This window comes from Bos grunniens, chromosome 10 (assembly GCF_055505025.1).
Source record: "Bos grunniens cultivar Pamir isolate PY7600 chromosome 10, Bosgru_T2T1.0, whole genome shotgun sequence".
In the NCBI taxonomy this organism is placed as follows: domain Eukaryota; kingdom Metazoa; phylum Chordata; class Mammalia; order Artiodactyla; family Bovidae; genus Bos; species Bos grunniens.
In genome coordinates this window covers 26,117,153-26,136,780 of record NC_141174.1, presented here as the reverse complement: position 1 = coordinate 26,136,780, position 19,628 = coordinate 26,117,153, and the positions used below count along the sequence as shown (strand labels likewise).

The 19,628-nt window shown below is 43.7% G+C and overlaps 1 long non-coding RNA gene across 1 annotated transcript in view; it reads left to right on the top strand.

Annotated features, from left to right (window-relative positions):
- LOC147364172 (uncharacterized) overlaps positions 1-19,628 on the top strand; it is a 114,385-nt gene that overhangs the window by 21,306 nt on the left and 73,451 nt on the right. Inside the window, exon 2 of the long non-coding RNA XR_015134143.1 lies at positions 17,994-18,177. This is a non-coding gene — a long non-coding RNA (uncharacterized LOC147364172). The remainder of the gene's footprint in view (positions 1-17,993; positions 18,178-19,628) is intronic.

Below are 19,628 nucleotides of genomic sequence, written 5' to 3'. Positions count from 1 at the left end.
TTGTTTTGGTGCTGAAATATGTTACGATAGTAGCCCCACAAACACTAGTAGTAAATGCTGACATACACCGAGTGCTTATGCACATCTTGTTTAAACCTCATAACAAGCCATTGAGTTGGGTATTATTGTCCCCATTTTATACATCAGCAAACTGAGTCAGAGAATTGCATTGGCCTGCTGTCTTATGCAAGATAAGGCAACCCAACTCTTTTCAACTCCAAAGTGTGTGTGTTTAAAACCCTGACTCTATGTGCAGCAACTGCTCTCTCTGTAAGCTCCATGAAGGTGGAGTCTAGCTGTTTTGCTTATGGCTGTTTTCCAGAGCCACTTTCTCCGTGCTTACCACAGTAAATACTCAACTAAAAATATATATGTATGTTGCATATTACACCTCTTATGGACAGAGTGACCTATAGGAACAGGTAGATAAAATGGTCTGTTTTCTGGAGTCAGAGGTGGAAGGAATGTTGAGGAGTGTGGAGGATTATGAAGTTCAGGCTCAGCCATCCTCACAGCCAGGCGGGTGGGCTTGATGACAAAAGAGATGGGGAAGAGAAAGTAAGACAAAAGAAAACAAAAACACACAAAACTAACAGAGCAGAAACACAACACCACTGCTCCTATTTTGGGGCCTTAAATCCAGCTCTCATCTGCTCCCTGTCCCCACTCACTTCCCGGTGCACACACAGGTCCTCCCTGTGATGTGGGGTCAGCCTGCTTTGTTCCACTTACATCTGAGTCTCACAGAACAGTGGGTATCAGGAGGGTGGGTGCTGGCTTTATCCTAGTTTGCATCCCCCAAGTTGGGTTGGTTCCTCAGAGCATATGTTTGCTGAAATGAATTGAAATTAGAATGTGTCCCATGCAGCTCAGTTTTTTTTTTTTTAAGCCTTTTTTTCCTTCTTCTTTTTTTTTTTTAATGTACGTGTTTTGGAAAGTAGCCATGATATAGGAAGAAAGAACAGTAGGGCAATCCCTTGGTAGTTATAAGGGGAAATGAATGTGGTGGCATTTATTTTTTTCTTAAGCCCTGGGTCTGATCTGTCCCAGATTGAATTCCCAATCTTAGAAGGAAAGAGAAATGAAGCTGCATCTTCTCATCCAGTCAGCCTGAAGGGTCTGCCTCAAAGAGGATTGAGGGGGAAATGCTCAATTTTGTTGGTTTGTTCTGCTGGGTCCTTCTCCCCAGGACACTGTTTAGTGCACCTAGTGAAGTGGAAAATGAAGAACAGGTGGGCAATCAGCTGTGAAAGGCTTTAATGGACCCAGCACCCCTTTGGGAATGAGGCAAGGCTCTTGCTGGCGCTCAGGACCAACTCTCTTCCAGTTCAGTGGGCTTTGTTTTCATAATGGGAATTTAACTCCCTGAGGTGGCCCCGAATGGAGCGGTATCACTGCCGTCAGCAGCAATGGGGCTTCAGCATCTGGAAAGAGAACTGAGGTCCCTGTCCCAGGAGGGGTCCCTTGGCTCCTTGGGTGCTTTGGAAATCTTGAACTTCCTGGGTGGCCAGCAGAGTGGGTCACGTGACCCTGTGAGCAGAGTGATGCAACGATTACCTGGGGCTTCCAAGCAGTGGAACAGAGACCGTTCCTGAAGTGGAGAGACTGTGAGCTGGTATGGATCCAGTCCTCAGGGGCTTGGGATCATCACTGATACATCTGTGGGGCCAGTTTGGTGCACAGGCCTCCTTGAGGCTTTTAAGCTCCCTGGAGTGTTCTATAAAGCAGTGGTCCACAAAGGTTTTGGCACCAGGGACCGTTTTCATGGAAGATAGTTTTTTCCATCGACTGGGGCAGGTGTGGAGATGGTTTCAGGATGATTCAGGCACATCACGTTTATTGTGAACTTTATTTCTACTATTATTACGTTAGTTCCGCCTAGATCACCTGGCGTTAGATCCTGGAGATTGGGGACCTTTGCTAAAGAGAACAAGGCCATGGATTTGGGCTGGGTGGATGGGACTGGTTGTCCACCTAGTAATAGTAACGAGGAAGGGCAGGAGTAAGGGCAGGTGTTTGTTCTGTGCTTACTATACTTCCAGACCCTGGGTTAAGGACCTTACTTAGACATGTGTGAGAGCGATGCCTTCACTTCCTAACCCTCCCAAAATTTAGTCTTTGCTCATTAGCTGCGAACTCTCCTGCCTTCTCAGGGTTCTCCTGGCTACTGAGCTTTGGGAGGCATAGAATCAGGGGAGTGGATATGGAGAAGGAGGACAGGAGAGGCAGGAGGGAAAGGAAAGGATGCTTCTTGTTGGGTCAGCTCCATGGAGAAGGCTGCTACTGGGTAAAGTGTAGAAGGAAAAAAAAAAATGAAGGAAGAGAAACAGCGAGTTAAGACAACCTGTTGCTGACCTTTTCAAGTCGGGACCCAATAAGGATTCCCTCTGCCCCGTGTCACTGGAGCCAACAGAACAGACTGAGTTCAGTTCAGAAGTGAAGGAAAGCCTTATTCTCCAATCCAAGAATGGAGCAGCATAACCTTGAGCTCTAGACCAGGGGTCCTCACGATCCAGGATCTAATGCCTGAGGATCTGAGGTGGAGGATGTAATAATAATGGAAATAAAGTGCACAATAAATGAAATGTGTTCGAATCATCCTGAAACCATCTGCCCTGCCTGCCTTGGTCTGCGGAAAAATTCTTGCATGAAACCTTTGGTCCCTGGTGCCAAAAGGTCGCGCTGCCCTAGACCACACGTGCTGTCCCCAAAGACCCTGGGCAGGGCTGCTCATCAGTATGGAGGGAGCCAAGTTCTCCCGGGATTCCGTGCAGCTGGGCGGCTCAGGTTACAGCTTGTAGTGTGGAAGCAGCGTCTGCGCACAGCCTGCGCCGTCATCTTGAAGTGTCAGTTGCGCGGCTTCCGTACACGGTAGGTGGAGCTGAGGTGTCAGAGCAGCCATGTCACACCGCGAATTCTGGCCTCAAGTGCTGAGTGTGAGGCCTCTGCACACAGCACCTTCTGAGCAAGGGAAACTCAATGAAGCACCAAGGAGAAGGGGGGAAAATTTTAGACTTTATTACTCACATTCTATTTTTATTTTCTAGGAATTGTTAGCTTTAACCGTGACAAACCTATGCAACAAACATGGGATGGGAGGAATGAAAAGCAGCAGAAAAAAAAAAAAACACCTTTGTGGGTTGGGTGTTAGGTGGGGTTGCTATATAAATACAGGACTCCAGTTAAATTTTAATTTCAGGTAAATAACAAATAATCTTTGACTATAATTGTGATCACTCACCTAGAGCCAGACATCCTGGAATGTGAAGTCAAGTGGGCCTTAGAAAGCATCACTACAAACAAAGCTAGTGGAGGTGATGGAATTCCAGTTGAGCTATTTCAAACCCTGAAAGATGATGCTGTGAAAGTGCTGCACTCAATATGCCAGCAAATTTGGAAAACTCAGCAGTGGCCACAGGACTGGAAAAGGTCAGTTTTCATTCCAATTCCAAAGAAAGGCAACGCCAAAGAATGCTCAAACTACCACACAATTGCACCATCTCACATGCTAGTAAAATAATGCTCCAAATTCTCTAAGCCAGGTTTCAGCAATATGTGAACTGTGAACTTCCAGATGTTCAAGCTGGTTTTAGAAAAGGCAGAGGAACCAGAGATCAAATTGCCAACATCCGCTGGATCATGGAAAAAGCAAGAGAGTTCCAGAAAAACATTTATTTCTGCTTTATTGACTATGCCAAAGCCTTTGACTGTGTGGATCACAATAAACTGTGGAAAATTCTGAAAGAGATGGGAATACCAGACCACCTGAACTGCCTCTTGAGAAATCTGTATGCAGGTCAGGAAGCACCAGTTAGAACTGGACATGGAACAACAGACTGGTTCCAAATAGGAAAAGGAGTCCATCAAGGCTGTATATTGTCACCCTGCTTATTTATCTTATATGCAGAGTACATCATGAGAAACGCTGGGCTGGAAGAAGCACAAGCTGGAATCAAGATTGCCGGGAGAAATATCAATAACCTCAGATATGCAGATGACATCACCCTTATGACAGAAAGTGAAGAGGAACTAAAAAGCCTCTTGATGAAAGTAAAAGTGGAGAGTGAAAAAGTTGGCTTAAAGCTCAACATTCAGAAAAATAAGATCATGGCATCTGGTCCCATCACTTCATGGGAAATAGATGGGGAAACAGTGGAAACAGTGTCAGACTTCATTTTTGGGGGCTCCAAAATCACTGCTGATTGCAGTGATTGTAGCCATGAAATTAAAAGATGCTTATTCCTTGGAAGGAAAGTTATGACCAACCTAGATAGCATATTAAAAAGGAGAGACATTACTTTGCCAACCAAGGTCCATCTAGACAAGGCCATGGTTTTTCCAGGGGTCATGTATGGATGTGAGAGTTGGACTGTGAAGAAAGCTGAGCACTGAAGAATTGATGCTTTTGAACTGTGGTGTTGGAGAAGACTCTTGAGAGTCACTTGGACTGCAAGGAGATCCAACCAGTCCATTCTAAAGGAGATCAGTCCTGGGTGTTCATTGGATGGACTGATGCTGAAGCTAAAACTCCAGTACTTTGGCCACCTCCTGCGAAGAGTTGACTCATTGGAAAAGACCTGATGCTGGAAAGGATTGGGGGCAGGAGGAGAAGGGGACGACAGAGGTTGAGATGGCTGGATGGCATCACTGACTCGATGGACGTGAGTTTGAGTGAACTCCGGGAGTTGGTGATGGACAGGGAGGCCTGGCGTGCTGTGATTCATGGGGTAGCAAAGTGTCAGACACAACTGAGCGACTGAACTGAACTGATGTCCCAAATATTGCATGGGAAATCCCTGTACTGAAAAAGGGATTTGTTGTGTATCGGAAATTCAAGTTTAACTGGGCATCCCTTTCTCTTGTTTGTTTTGTTTTGCCAAATCTGTGAAGTCTAGTGTTATGGAGAATTTTGGGAGATTTCTAGAGTTGAGATTCTGGAGTAGTAGTGGGTGAGAGGTAGGGGAATTGGACAGAAGAGGAAAATATTATTTTAAGAAATGTTGCTGTGGTTCATAAATTGAATCCCCTTTTATGTTCTTCAAGTGAATTGGATCCCCTTTTATGTTCTTTGAGTGCTGCTAGTAAGATTAGAAAACTTTATAAATTACATTTGGTTTTAGAAATGTCTTCAACTGTAACTCTGTGCAGACTCTGGGGGGTGTGAGATCCTGGCTTATATCCAGGATGCATAGACATTACCTCATATAACCCTCACAGTTGTGCAAGCTGGGAAGCATTTTCTTGCTTTAGAGATGAAGAACTTAAGGATCAGAGAGATTAAATAACTTTCTCAGGGTCACCCAGTAAGTAGTGGAACTGGGTTCCAAGCCTGAATTCATTTGACCACCTGTGCTCTAAACCTGAAGTCTAAATAACCCACATCAAACTGAATCTCTACTTCCCAACAAGATGCTATTCGGATATACATTTAGAAAAATACTTGAATGTAAATGCCGGAGAGGGTGTGGAGAAAAGGGAACCCTCTTACACTGTTGGTGGGAATGCAAACTAGTACAGCCACTATGGAGAACAGTGTGGAGATTCCTTAAAAAACTGGAAATAGAACTGCCTTATGATCCAGCAATCCCACTGCTGGGCATACACACTGAGGAAACCAGAAGGGAAAGAGACACGTGTACCCCAATGTTCATCGCAGCACTGTTTATAATAGCCAGGACATGGAAGCAACCTAGATGTCCATCAGCAGATGAATGGATAAGAAAGCTATGGTATGGATACACAATGGAGTATTACTCAGCCATTAAAAAGAAAACATTTGCATCAGTTCTAATGAGGTGGATGAAACTGGAGCCTATTATACAGAGTGAAGTAAGCCAGAAGGAAAAACACCAATACAGTATACTAACGCATATATATGGAATTTAGAAAGATGGTAACAATAACCCTGTGTACGAGACAGCAAAAGAGACACTGATGTATAGAACAGTCTTATGGACTCTATGGGAGAGGGAGAGGGTGGGAAGATTTGGGAGAATGTCATTGAAACATGTAAAATACCATGTATGAAACGAGATGCCAGTCCAGGTTCGATGCACGATACTGGATGCTTGGGGCTAGTGCACTGGGACGACCCAGAGGGATGGTATGGGGAGGGAGGAGGGAGGAGGGTTCAGGATGGGGAACACATGTATACCTGTGGCGGATTCATTTTGATATTTGGCAAAACTAATACAATTATGTAAAGTTTAAAAAGAAAATAAAATTAAAAAAAAAGAAAAATACTTGAATGTAACATTAAATATGTGTAGAATAGACTCATGGATTTTCATCATTCTGTTTTCGGTTGAAGAAACCATTATCTGAAGAAGATAAGGATTGCACAGGTAGTTAGTGGCAGAGCCAAGGTTAACACCTGGACCGACAGAGGGAACAGGGATCAAGAGCTCCAGGGAACAGCTGCAAAAGAGTAACATGAGTCAAATTGACCACCCCTTTATTGTCAGCTTCATCCTGCCTCAAGTTCACCCCTCCTCTCCCCTCCTGCCTCCTTCCCCACTCCAGGCTTTGAGCCATGTCCCATTTCTATGTGTTCCTGCTCTGAGCCAGCTGTCATAATCCCTGCAAGGTGTTAGCTGATAACAGTCTGTGGGAGGATCATACACTGTTAGCAGTGAACTCCGGGAGGATATTAAAGGCTGTAGAACTCTAAAAGCAAGTGTGTGCTGAGACAGACATCACAGGAGATGCCTGGAGGAGGGCCTGGCTACCAGGAGGCCTTGCAAGGTGGCACTGACCTTTGTGCATTCCCTGTGGTCTGGCGTGGTCTGTTTCCAGCTTTAACAGTTCAGACACTCTTTCTTCTTATGCCCCAAATTTGATTGGATGCAGCAATGATGACTTATAGTAACATAGCTCAAAGAGAACTATAACCCCCTCCAAAAAAGCCAATTTATTAATGTATAATAAGACACAAACCTGCTAAGCTGACTTTAGCCTGACCAGTGCCTTCTCTCGAATAGGGTGAGAAGCTTCATGGAGAATCAAGAGACTGGCTGGTTGTTCAAGTCTCCTAGAACTGCACAGGGGAGACTACAGAATGACCAGAGCTCAAAGGCATTGAGTGTGAAAGTCTGAGGCACAATGGCTAGGCACATCCTCTTATCAGAAAGGGCAGTGGTAGGACAAGGCAGGTATCAGACAAGGTCTAGGAAGAAAATACTAAACAGCATTCTCAAAAGGGAATAGTAATTTGAGAGTTTGAAGAAGGGACTGTTCTTTTCAAGCATATTTCAAAACCAACAAGCGATGATGAATCACCCCTAGTCTGTCTCCAGTCTGGCAACTCTGGAAGTAATGACTGCCTCCAGTGGTGTTTTCCACTGCTTCCTGTTTGGAAGCAGTTACCAGAACCTGGAGAGAGCTTTACCTGCAGCTCTAAGGGGAGCATTTCCACATGATCCATGGCCTTTGATGAAGGAAGAGAGTCCCTGCCAAAACAGTCTCGTGGGGAGGGAACTGGGAGAAGAAACACTCCTGCCCATGTCTCCTGTGGCCTTCTGACCCCACACATGGCCTCCAGTTGGCTGAACACAACTGGAAGACAAAAGGCTGGACAAAGACCAGCTTTTTAGATCACAGAGTGAGGCAGAGAAGGCAGAGAGTGGATCTTGATGGGTGGACAGTGAGCCTGGCACAAGGCCTGTGAGTGTTGTGCCTCTTCATTCCCATGCTTCTTTGTCAGACCACTTTGCTTCTACTTGAGACATTTCAGGGTAATTCCTTGGATCTGGCTACACAGGGGGCTTCCTGCTCATTTTCTTTCTTTAAGGTGACTCTGGGCATCTCTATCTGATCAGTTTAGGGATGAATTCACTCATATAATCTTATCATCTTATTTTCTTCATTGTCTCATGGTTTTTAGGGCCAGGGTGGGAGCTTCCATAAGCCAATGTAATTCAGCCTTATTGGATAGCAGAATTAAGAGCAGAGGGAACTCAAGAGCAGGCCAGGGCTTTCTCCAGTACTCTTGGCATCACCTTTACCAGGAGTGTCTGTGTTTTAAAAGAGATTCTTAAATGAAATTTAAGACCCAAAGCCATGTCTCTCAAGTGGCATGAAAGAAAGTGAAAGTCATGTCTGACTCTTTGTCATCCCATGGGTTGTAGCCTGCCAGGCTCCTCTGTCCATGAAATTTTCCACGTAAGAATACTGGAGTGGGTAATCCTTCCCCTTCTCCAGGGGATCTTCCCAACCCAGGAATAGAATCAAGGTCTCCCACATTGCGGGTGGATTTCTTACCATCTGAACCACCAGGGAAGCCCAAGAATACTGGAGTCAGTAGCCATTCCCTTCTCCAGGGGATCTTCCCAATCCCAGGGGATTGAACCCAGGTCTCCTGCATTGCAGGCAGATTCTTTACCAGCTGAGCTACCAGGGAAGCAGTAGGGAGGTGTGGTGGACTGAAGATGGTCTCTCAAAGATGTACACATCCCATTCTCCAGAATGTGTTGCCTTAAATGAGAACGTTCAAAAAGCTAATGGCATCCTGTCCCATCACTTCATGGCAAATAGATGGGGGAGAACTGGAAACACTGACAGATTTTATTTTCTTGGGCTCCAAAATCACTGCAGACAGTGACTGCAGCTGCGAAATTAAAAGATGCTTGCTCCTTGGAAGGAAAGCTATGACAAACCTAGATAGCATATTAAAAAGCAGAGACATGATTTTACCAACAAAGGCCCATATAGTCAAAGCTATGGTTTTTCCAGTAGTCATGTATGGATGTGAGAGCTGGACCGTAAAGAAGGTTGAATGCTGAAGAATTCATGCTTTCAAACTGTGGTGCTGGAAAAGACTCTTGTGAGTCCCTTGGACAGCAAGGAGATCAAACCAATCAATCCTAAAGGATATCAACCATGAACATTCATTGAAAAGACTGATGCTGAAGCTGAATATTCTAATATTTTGGCCACGTATGTGAAGCTGACTCATTGGAAAAGAGTCTGATGCTAGGAAAGATTGAGGACAGGAGGAGAAAGAGGTGACAGAGGATGAGGTGGTTGGATGGCATCACTGACTCAATGGATGTGAGTTTGAGCAAACATAGGGAGATAGTGAAGGACAGAGTAGCCCGGTGTGCTGCAGTCCATGGGGTCGCAAAGAGCTGAATGTGACATAGTGACTGAACAACAACAATATGGGAACAGGGACTTTGCAGATGGATTAAACTAAGGATCATGAACTGTGGTGATCAGCTCGGCTTATCCATGTACAGCCAATGGAATTACAAGCATCCATGTATAAAGGAGGCTAGAGGGTCACGAGCTGAGAGACGAGAGGTGGGATTGATGCACTTGAAAGACAGAAGGGAAGGGTCCACAAACCAAGAAATTCAGGCGGCCTCTAGAATCCAGGAAAGGCAGAGCTTCTTGCCTACAACCTCCAGAAGCAGCATGACCTTTGATTTTAGCCCCATGTGACCCATTTCAGACTCTGACCTCCAGAACTGTAAGAGAATAAGTTGGTGCTGTTTTAAGCCACTAAATTTGTGTTATTTATAACAGAATCAGAAAACTAACACAGAGGATATCTGGGGGTAGAGGTTCCTTTCCAACACCCTTTGATCACAGGCTACACTAAGACCGCTTAGGGTAACTTTTTCGCCAACCAGAGTTGGGTCTCTACACAGACACCACTGGACTGGAATCCTGAGCATAAAGGTCACCCTGGTTATCTGTCCCATAACATGCATAGTTGATGCTAAAGTGAGCTTCCACTCCGATAATCATGTTCCCAGACCTTGTCCTTCTCTGCTCACCAGGCCAGGGATAGTTGGGGCACTCCCTTCCCCAAGACCTTGAGTTGAGAGCATGGCATTTTCAGAGAGGCAAGTAAGAGAGGCAGGCAGAGGTGGCCAGGAGGCCTCTCCAGGCAGGGATGAGTGGTGAAAAAATGAAGGGGTGACACAAAGGACCCCTTTCCTCTTGGCACTCTACTGCAAAAACAGCCCAAGGACACGGATTTGAATCTGCTTCGAACTAGAACATTTTGGGAAAAAAAATCTACAAAGTGAACTTCATGTCACTGAGCAGATGTTTTAGTTATATTCTCCACCCCTGCAGTGACCCCAACTGGCTCTCAGGAAGAGGTCTTTCTCTGAAAAGCTGTTTTCTTTCTTCTTCAATTAAGTCACATACACTAAATGGGAATGAAGAGGACATCACTTAAAATGTGTCTTTAGAATGAAATGGAATAAGAAAAGGCTCAAATCCGTTTGAGAGATGGCCTCTTCTATCAGAAATCAATACAGCCCTGCTTTCTACAGTGTGCCAGCTCATAACGTGAAAACTGCTCAAACTCTCAATTTAACATTTTCAAAGGTGATATTAAATTCCAAGATTTTATATCTGTTATTGCCCATTTAGGTCCAAGTTATAAATCTGAACTCTCTCTCCAGCTTAGAATCTGACAGTGCTCGATAAAAACTTTTATAATCAGGTTCGATAAAGAATCACAAATCTCCATCTTGTGATTTTCAGCTTACAACAGTCTTTGTTAATAACATCTTCCTGCCTTGATGTTTGTCAATATTTGTCATTTTTTAAAAGGGATGAGATAGAAATACTGTAAACTCTCACCTCTTGGACAAAAAAATGCTATTAGTAAAGCATCATGAATAAGATGTCTTCATAATGGCATTTATAAAGAATGATCATGAAAAGCCAGAAGGTAAAATCTTTAGTGACAACCATGGTCTGCTGCTGATGGCATTCATAGGGAAACAGAAGACAGGCCATCATCTGAAAGTCTTAAAGAAGACTTCCCTTTGCTTGTTAGCATTTATTCCAGTCCAGAAATGGGCGGTTGTGCACCTACTCTTCTAAATTGTCCTTAGGCTAGAAATAAAGCTTCCCTGGTGGCTCAGTCGGTAAAGAATTCACCTGCAATGCGGGAGACCTGGGTTCGATCCCTGGGTTAGGAAGATCCCCTGAAGAAGGAAACGGCTACACACTCCAGTATCCTGGCCTGGAGAATTCCATGGACAGAGGAGCCTGGCAGGCTATAGTCCATGGAATCGCAAAGAGTCAGACACGATTGCATGACTTTCACTTTCATTTTTTTCACTCTAAGCCTGTTTTTTTTTTTTTTTTAACTTTACAATATTGTATTGGTTTTGCCATATATTGAAATGAATCCGCCACAGGTATACATGTGTTCCCCATCCTGAACCCTCCTCCCTCCTCCCTCTCTAAGCCTGTTTTGAGTGAGTTCTTTTCTTCAGACACTTAAGAAAAAAGTTAATAAAATATATTTTTATTCAAGCAAGTTGGACTTTGAGTTCTGTTTTCCTATCTGTAAAAAGAAACTAGAAACAATACGACATACACATATGTATACACACCTGTATATCCACATGTACATATGTACACTATGTACTAAAATGATGACGATAAACCTGGGAATGTTCATCACCAAATTCAGGACAGTGTCCCCTCTGAGGAAGAGGGAGGGGGATATAATGAGGAGGATACACAGAAAACTTCAGGTGAGTTTGCAATGTTTTATCTTTGCAAACTGTATAATTAGCAAATTCTCGTTATATTATGGTCTATGCAGTTTTATTTGTATATATGCTATATTTTATACTTAAAACAAATTTTAAAGAGGAGTTTTGTTGTATGACAGTCAATTTTATGTGTCAACTTGACTGGATAAAGGAATGCCCAAATAGCTGGTAAACATTATTTCTGTGTGTCTGTGAGGGTGTTTCTTGGAGAGATTAGCATTTTATTGAGCAGATTGAGTGAAGAGGCTCTGCCTGCACCTCGTTGGGCAGGCGTCATCCAATCTGTTGAGGAACTGAATGAGCAAGAAGGCCAAGGAAGGGTGAATTCTGACTCTCTTCCTGATCTGGAATGTCCATTTTCTCCTGCCCTTGACATCAGAGCTCCAGGTTCTTGGGTCTTTGTACTCTGGAACTTTTAGCAGTGACCACTGACTCTAAAACCTTTAGCCTAGGACTGGGGATTATACCTTTGGCCACCCTGATTCTCAAGTCTTTGAACTTGGACTGTCTTATATCACTGGCTTTCCTGGTTCTCTGGCTTGGAGACAGTGGATTGTGGGGTTTTCTTAGCCTCCATCACTATGTGAGCTAATTCTTTTGATAAATCTCCTCTTATCTCCCCCCCGACTCTCTCTCACTCTTTCTGTCTGTCATCTATGTATATCCCATTGTTTCTGTTTCTCTGGCGAATCCTGACTAACACAGGTTATGTCATCAGAGAAATAGGAATATGAGGGAACAGTCCAAATGCCATTCAAATTCAACATGGCTTTTTAACTCTGCCCACGGCTGCTCTCCCAAGTCTACAGTGAAGCGGGGACTAAGATATGCCAGTGACAGGCAAAATGGTGTGCTGTCTGGTACAAGCTAATGAAGGCTGATCAATTTTCAGAAATTTTACAAGCCATCAAACACTTATTATTAAACGTTAATTATGTAAGCTTACAATTAAACAAGTTACATTAAAAGCAATGGTAATAAATACATAAAGGATCACATCTTAACTATTTTACTACATATACTTTTATCCTTGCTCTTGAAGTTATTTCTATCTGTTGTATCTGTATGGTGGAGACACTATATAATGCATATCTCTTTACAACTCTGTATTCAGTGACATCATGTTGGTCAGCTTGAAACTGGCCAAGATGGGAGTATGCACACCATAGAAAATGGCAAATGCCACTGACCGTGGCTCCTGCTCCCCAAACTCCACACACAAGACAGCCTGCTGTTAAACCTTTACCAGCACGCCTCTGGGCAGAACCCAACTTTCTCAGCTGCTTCTGAACTCTCACTTGGTTCTGAACATTCTAACTGCTCAATCACCATGAAAAACTCACCATGCCACTAGGTATGTGGCTGTGTAGATTCTGGAGATATTAGGCAGAATTTTCAGGAAAGAAATGATCTGTTTTCTTCTATGCATCCCCAGACCCCAAATTAGCAACTGTCAGTGTCCCTGACTGTCCCCTGTCAGTGGTGTATTTGTGTGTTGGGATATTCCAATCCCAGGTGGCACATCATTGGCCAGAGGCCTCTGGTTATCCCTGCTGACTATCCCTGCTCTAGTCTCTTTCTCTTTTCAGTCCTGACTTGCCTTTAGTTGGTGACTCCCTGGAGGCCTGCGACCTTGATTTGTATAACATGATGAAGGGGCAAAGGGGTGGGACACTGGCCTGAAGAAACTTGGGGAAGTATAGGCTTGAGCAACTGCCTGCTGGGCTGTGTCCCTGCTGCTGGCAGCTCCTGGGGATTTGGAGTTGAGCAGAGCTGCTTGATAAACTATTGCCCTGCCCCATATCCACTCTTTCCATGACCTTGAACAATGCCTGGGCCTGGGGCTTCAGCCACCCGAGCACTAGTGAGCGTCAAAGAACATTAGTTCTAAAGGAGGTAGGAGGAGGTCAGAGGGATGCTGCGAAGAACAGTAAAAAATAGAGGTTATCTCTTGAAGTATATCTTGATTTTTTTTTCTCTCTCCCCAAGTTCTTCTTCAAGCCATTTTGAAAATAAACTCCATGAAAGAAGGAAAACAATCTAACTATCCATTAATAGGGGACAGATTAAGTATATTCTATCTTAAGAAGGAAAATCATTTATCAGTTAAAAATCACCTTTCTTTTTGACTGTTGTGTCCATATAATACTTGTTAGAAATGTAACATTCGAAGAAACAAAACAAAACAATTATAAGTATGTTGTAGAGATTACATGGCACGTGAAAAACCTAACTTCTATTATTTAGCATTGTATTTCAAAAGAAAAGCAGAACTGTTTTAGGTGGAACTAACTGTCCTACTTGTGGTTTAGGATAAAATTTCCAGTGACAGAAAGTAGATCCAAAAAGTGCTATAACTCAAACAATTTGGATGGAAGAGAAGGTAATGTACTCCAGAAAATGGTGAGATGACTCAAAAAGTGGCTCTGGGGAAGATAGAGATGCTAATGTGAAAGAGACATGGGAAGATTTTGAATACATTATGTCATGAAATGTAAGAGCGGAAGAAAGTCATATTTCTACCTTAGTGTGTTGTTTTATGCAGTACGTGATTTTAAAGATGTATGTACAACTAAACCAATATAGAGTTTAAGTTAAAAATCATGGTTTAGAAGATCAATAACATGGGGAAAAGGTCACGGCAGTGATAAATCAGTATAAAAATTCTTGGTCTATAAAACTACCCAACTGTAAATACAAATACACATGAAAGAAAATAAATGTATATAGATCCTGAAGGAAAATCACTGAAAAGAATCTGTGGTTATATTCATATGTAAGATTACAGGTGACTTTTGTTTTTTTTCTGTGTACGTTTTCAGTTTCCAAACTTTACACTATGAATAGTCATTACTTTTACAACAAAAAGAACCTTATTTTAAGACCAGTATGATAAAACATTTGCTGGTAGTGCCTGCCTTCACTGTACACTGTGAATCCTTCTAAGTACACTAATGTGGCATAGAATTGAAATATTAGCTAAATTTTATTGAGTGTGACTCATGTACTTGGAACTGTACTAAGCACTTTATTATTATAGTGGGTTATTTATGTAATTACCACCCCATCCCTATGAGGTTGGCATGAATACCGTTGATTTCATAGGTGAGGTAACGAAGGATCAGAGTGATTTGGTTCTTTGCCTAAGTCACACAGCTAGTGAATGGAGGTGCTGGCATTTAACCCAGGTAGACTGACTCCAGAGGCCACATTCTCAGTCCTGTGCTGCCTCCTACCACCCTAGCACAGATCTGGCAGGATTTCAGAAGTTGTTACAGGCCAGATTATGGGAGAATTACTACTAGCCAAGTGTCCTGAGCATTTCTTCTTGGCTTTACATACACTTAATGGAGTTGGAAATTTTAACAGAGTTATGCACGTTTCTTACCTGGGACTGTCATATTTGCATGAGTAAAGGAATGGGATGAATTTTTGGGTAACATGTTCCCACCCACTTCATTAGGCAGGAAGACTTCTAAAGTAATGGCACAATTGAGTGTGCTGTTTTAAACAGTGTCTGTAAGGATGTTTGTGGGGCTATTTAGGTGACAGGGAAGAGACCTAGAGGACTGACCAGACCAGTGGTGAAGCACCAAGATAGGAGCTTTAAGTAAGGGCAGCAGAACTGGGAAGCAGAAGGAGGCTGGGAGAGTGGACAAGGAGCAGCTTTGCCCAGCAAAAGAAAGGGAATTAACATTTGCTGAGCATATACTGTATGCTGGGCATTCACGTTTGCTCTTTCATTCCATCCTCCTAACAGCCCTATTTGGTAGGGATCGTTACCTCCGCCTGCCAGCTGGAGAAGAGGAGGCTCAGACAGTTGAACCTGCCCAGGAAAGAACCAGTAAAAATGTTAGGTGTGTGCTAAGTTGCTTTAGTCATGTCTGACTCTTTGTGACTCCATGGATGGAAGCCCATCAGGCTTCTCTGTCCTTGGGATTCTCCAGGCAAGGTTCTTTGCTGGTTATTGAGCAGTAAAGCCAAGTCTTGAACACTGGTCTTCCTGTCTCCAAAGTGTTTTCATTTCTATCAGTCAGTGTTCCAACAGGAAATGTTCAAATGGAGTTACTGAGGAGAGTTTAACAAAGGAGCTGCTTATAAAGCTGTGGGCAGGTGATGGGGTTCAGGACAAGCTACCCTAAAATATGGCACCTTAGCATTTTGAAGTCCTATGTGAAAGGTACTCTTCATGTACCAGGAGGAATATTTTTATCACTAGAGATGGGAACTGGGGCCAAGAAATCTGTACCAAAACTCTTGTTAAACTAGCCCTTACTTCCCAGTTACTTCTTCACTATTTACTACTCCAAGCTCAAATCCCTATGCTTTGTTAAATCTTGACAAATTTACTGTTTCTTGATCTAAAAGGTTATAAAAGCTTCCTGCTCTATTCACTTCTTTAGGTCTTGATCCTCTTGTGATGACTCCCAGGTACATGTAAAAATTTAATAAAATTTCTATGCTTTTTCTCTTCATCTGTCTTTGTCAATTTAATTTTCAGAGTCACCCTGAGAGGGTCCCAGAGGAGGCTTTCTTCCCCTACACAGGGTTAAGGAAAACTAATATGCATGGTCCAGTATCTGTGAGCTAGTAGGGAGTCATAGTAGGGAGTGGTAGGGAGTCATTCCTGCACCTGAAGCTGGAAGGCCTTAAGGTGGAAGAGGGTGAGCCAGCTTCAGACCTAGAGACAGCAGAGCCGCCCAACAGGAGCTGTCACCTTTGGTAGAGGCACAGCCAACATGTGGTCCTGCAGGTCTCCTGATGGTATCTCCTGTTGACCTAACCAATTGGGAAATCAGAGGGCGAGGGAATCAAACGTAGCTGCACCTAGAAGCCAGTGCTGGTGACAGACACAGGGTGGAAAAGGCTGGAGAGTAGATCTGAGGTGGGCAGGCCAATGCAAAATGTCTTGCGTCCTTTTTAGGCATAAGTAGTCTGCTATGTGAGTATTATTTCTTCAAAAACCTCCCCACTATATGTATCGAAGGGCACTAACAAAAGGATGAAAAAGGAGTCCACAAAATGCAAGAAGATATTTTCAACTCATATATTTGATAAAGGACTAATATCCAGAATATATAAAAAACTTTGAAAATGCAACAACAAAAGTGCAATTCAGAAATGGTAAATGGCCCATAAGCACATCTGCTAAGTCGCTTCAGTCGTGTCCGACTCTGTGCAACCCCATAGACGGCGGCCCACCAGGCTCCCCTGTCCCTGGGATTCTCCAGGCAAGAACACTGGAGTGGGTTGCCATTTCCTTCTCCAATGCATGAAAGGGAAAAGTGAAAGTGAAGTCGCTCAGTCGTGTCCGACTCTTAGCGACCCCATGGACTGCAGCCTACCAGGCTCCTCTGTCCATGGGATTTTCCAGGCAAGAGTACTGGAGTGGGGTGCCATTGCCTTCTCCACCATAAGCACATAAAAAGATGCTAATGTCAGTAACTAGAGAAATGCAAATCAAAACCACAATGTGATACTACTTTACACTCATTAGGACATCTATTATAGACACAAACAACAAAACAAAACAAAAACTCCGAAGATAATGTGTCAATGAGGATGTGGAGAAATTGGAACCCTTGTGCTGATGGGAATATAAACTAATGGAGGTGTGGTGGAAAATAATTTGGTGATTCTTTAAAAAGTTAAACACAGAAATACTATATGATCCAGCAATTCCACTTCTAGGTATATACCCAAAGAAATCAAAAGCCAGGACTTGAACATATGTTTGTATACTAATATTCACATATTATTTATTATTCACAATAGCCAAAATGTAGAAACAACCCACCTGTCCATCAACAGATGAAAGAATAAAAAAAAAAATGGGATGCATACATACAATGAAATATTATTTACTCATAAAGAGGAGTGAAATTCTAATGCATGCCACAGCATGTATGATAAGTGAAAACATTATGCTAAGTGAAATAAGCCTGACACAAAAGGACAAATATTGTGTGATTCTACTTACGTGAGATACCCAGAACAGACAATTCACAGAGACCATCAGTAGAATAGAGATGCCCAAGGGCCGGGGGCAGAGGGAATGTGAAATGATTGTTTAGTGGGAATTTCAGTTTGGGATGATGACAAAGTTCTGGAAAAGGATAATGGTGATGTTGCACAACAGCGTGAATGTAGGTAATGCCACTGAATGTACACTTTAAAATGGCTAAACTTTGTGTTGCATAAAAATTTTACCCTCCCTTCCCCCTCAGCACACAGGCTTTCACATCTGCCCAAATCAGAACCCACAAAATGCCAGAACCCTTAGGTTTTTACCATGGGCTTTCAGGACTCTGAACTACCTCATCATTAATCAGCAGATAAATAAAATTTCCTAGCCTGACTCAAAATTTTTCTAAGTCTAGTGGTATTTTTTGATAATGCAGTTTTATGAACTGATAGCCCTAGGGGAAGAGATGAATCCTAATTTTTTCTCTTTTTTCTTTTTAGTAATGAGATCCCCCAAGAACGGTTGCTGGCAGCCCACTACCGCTGTTGCTGGGGGCTGAGGGTTGAGTGGGTCTGAGTGCTTGCCTGTGAGCAATTCAGGGCCCCAAGAGATTCCCAAAGAAACTGCTGCTCTGAGGTTATTCATCTGATGGGAAGACGCTGGTGAGAAAAGACAACATTTCTGGTAAGGTTTGGCCTGAATCCTGCAAGGAGACATGACCTGGGAGGCAGGGGCGATGTTGACAAAGTGGAATTTATGCATCCCCAGCTGCAAGGGTGGAGATGGGCAGGCCCCAGAGTCCCCAGGCCCTGTGGGCTGAGTAGAGTGTGTGATCATGCAATCTGAGCAGTTGCACACAGACCCACCCTCAGAACAGCCACACCATTGGTTTAACGTTCTGTTGTTGCCATCTTGAAATTCATAATACTTTTTTTTGACAAGCGGCTTTGCATTTTCACTTTGCACTGGGATCTGCAGATTGTGTAGCCAGTCCCGCATGTAGGGCATCAGAAAAGAGAAATTTCACCTGGAGTTGCTAGGCCAAAAGGCCCCATGGGAAGGGAGAGGGACCTCGAAGGTGCAGGTCTGATGAAAGCAAGCACCACAGAGCAAGGCGCTGGAGCCTGGGGGTGCCAGCTTCTCCATCAAGCCCTTTAATGAGAAAGCTCTCACGGCAAACCCAGACTGGGGTGGGGGAAGGATTGGAGGTTGTGAATCAGCCCCACTATCTGCCTGTCCAGGTCTGTTAATACTTGGTTTTCTCTTTGGCTTGGTCCTTGGGTCTTATTTCAACCCCACCCCGGACCTGTGGCCATTATTTAATAATAGAGCTTTCATATCCAACACTGATTGCTTGATCCCCTGGAGGAGGGCATGGCAACCCACTCCATTATTCTTGTCTGGAGAATCCCAAGGACAGAGAAGCCTGGCAGGCTTCCGTCCATGGGGTCGCAAAGAATCAGACTTGACTGTAGCAACTTAGCACACAGCTAACATGCAATGGCACCCCACTCCAGTACTCTTGCCTGGAAAATCCCATGGACGGAGGAGCCTGGTAGGCTGCAGTCCATGGGGTCGCTAGGAGTCCGACACGACTGAGCGACTTCACTTTCCCTTTTCACTTTCATGCATTGGAGAAGGAAATGGCAACCCACTCCAGTGTTCTTGCCTGGAGAATCACAGGGACGGGGGAGCCGGCTTTCCGTCTCTGGGGTCGCACAGAGTCAGACACGACTGAAGTGACTTAGCAGCAGCAACATTTTTACTGGTTCTTTGAACTTCTTGGTTAATATCACTTTTATCTTCTATGTTTCATTCTACTTGAGTCTTGTTTTGAATGTTGGTCTGTTTGCTCATGTTCTAATCCTTCTGCTTCATGTAGTAGCGTGTGTGGGTTGCTGTTTTCCTTCTGCAGGAGTGACAGTGTCCCGTTTGGGAGCACACATCCCCCAGGAGCACTGGCTGCCTGTCTGGTGTTGTGTACAGGAAACTGCGCAGGCCAGGCCCTTGTCTGAGCCATCCCCCTGGGGGCTTCTCATGCCTTGCTGCTATTGTTGTTGTTGTTGTTGATTCCTGGAATCCCTGTTTTCCTCTCTAGTTGCTCTGGCCTTGATTTGGGAAAGAGAGCCAGCAGC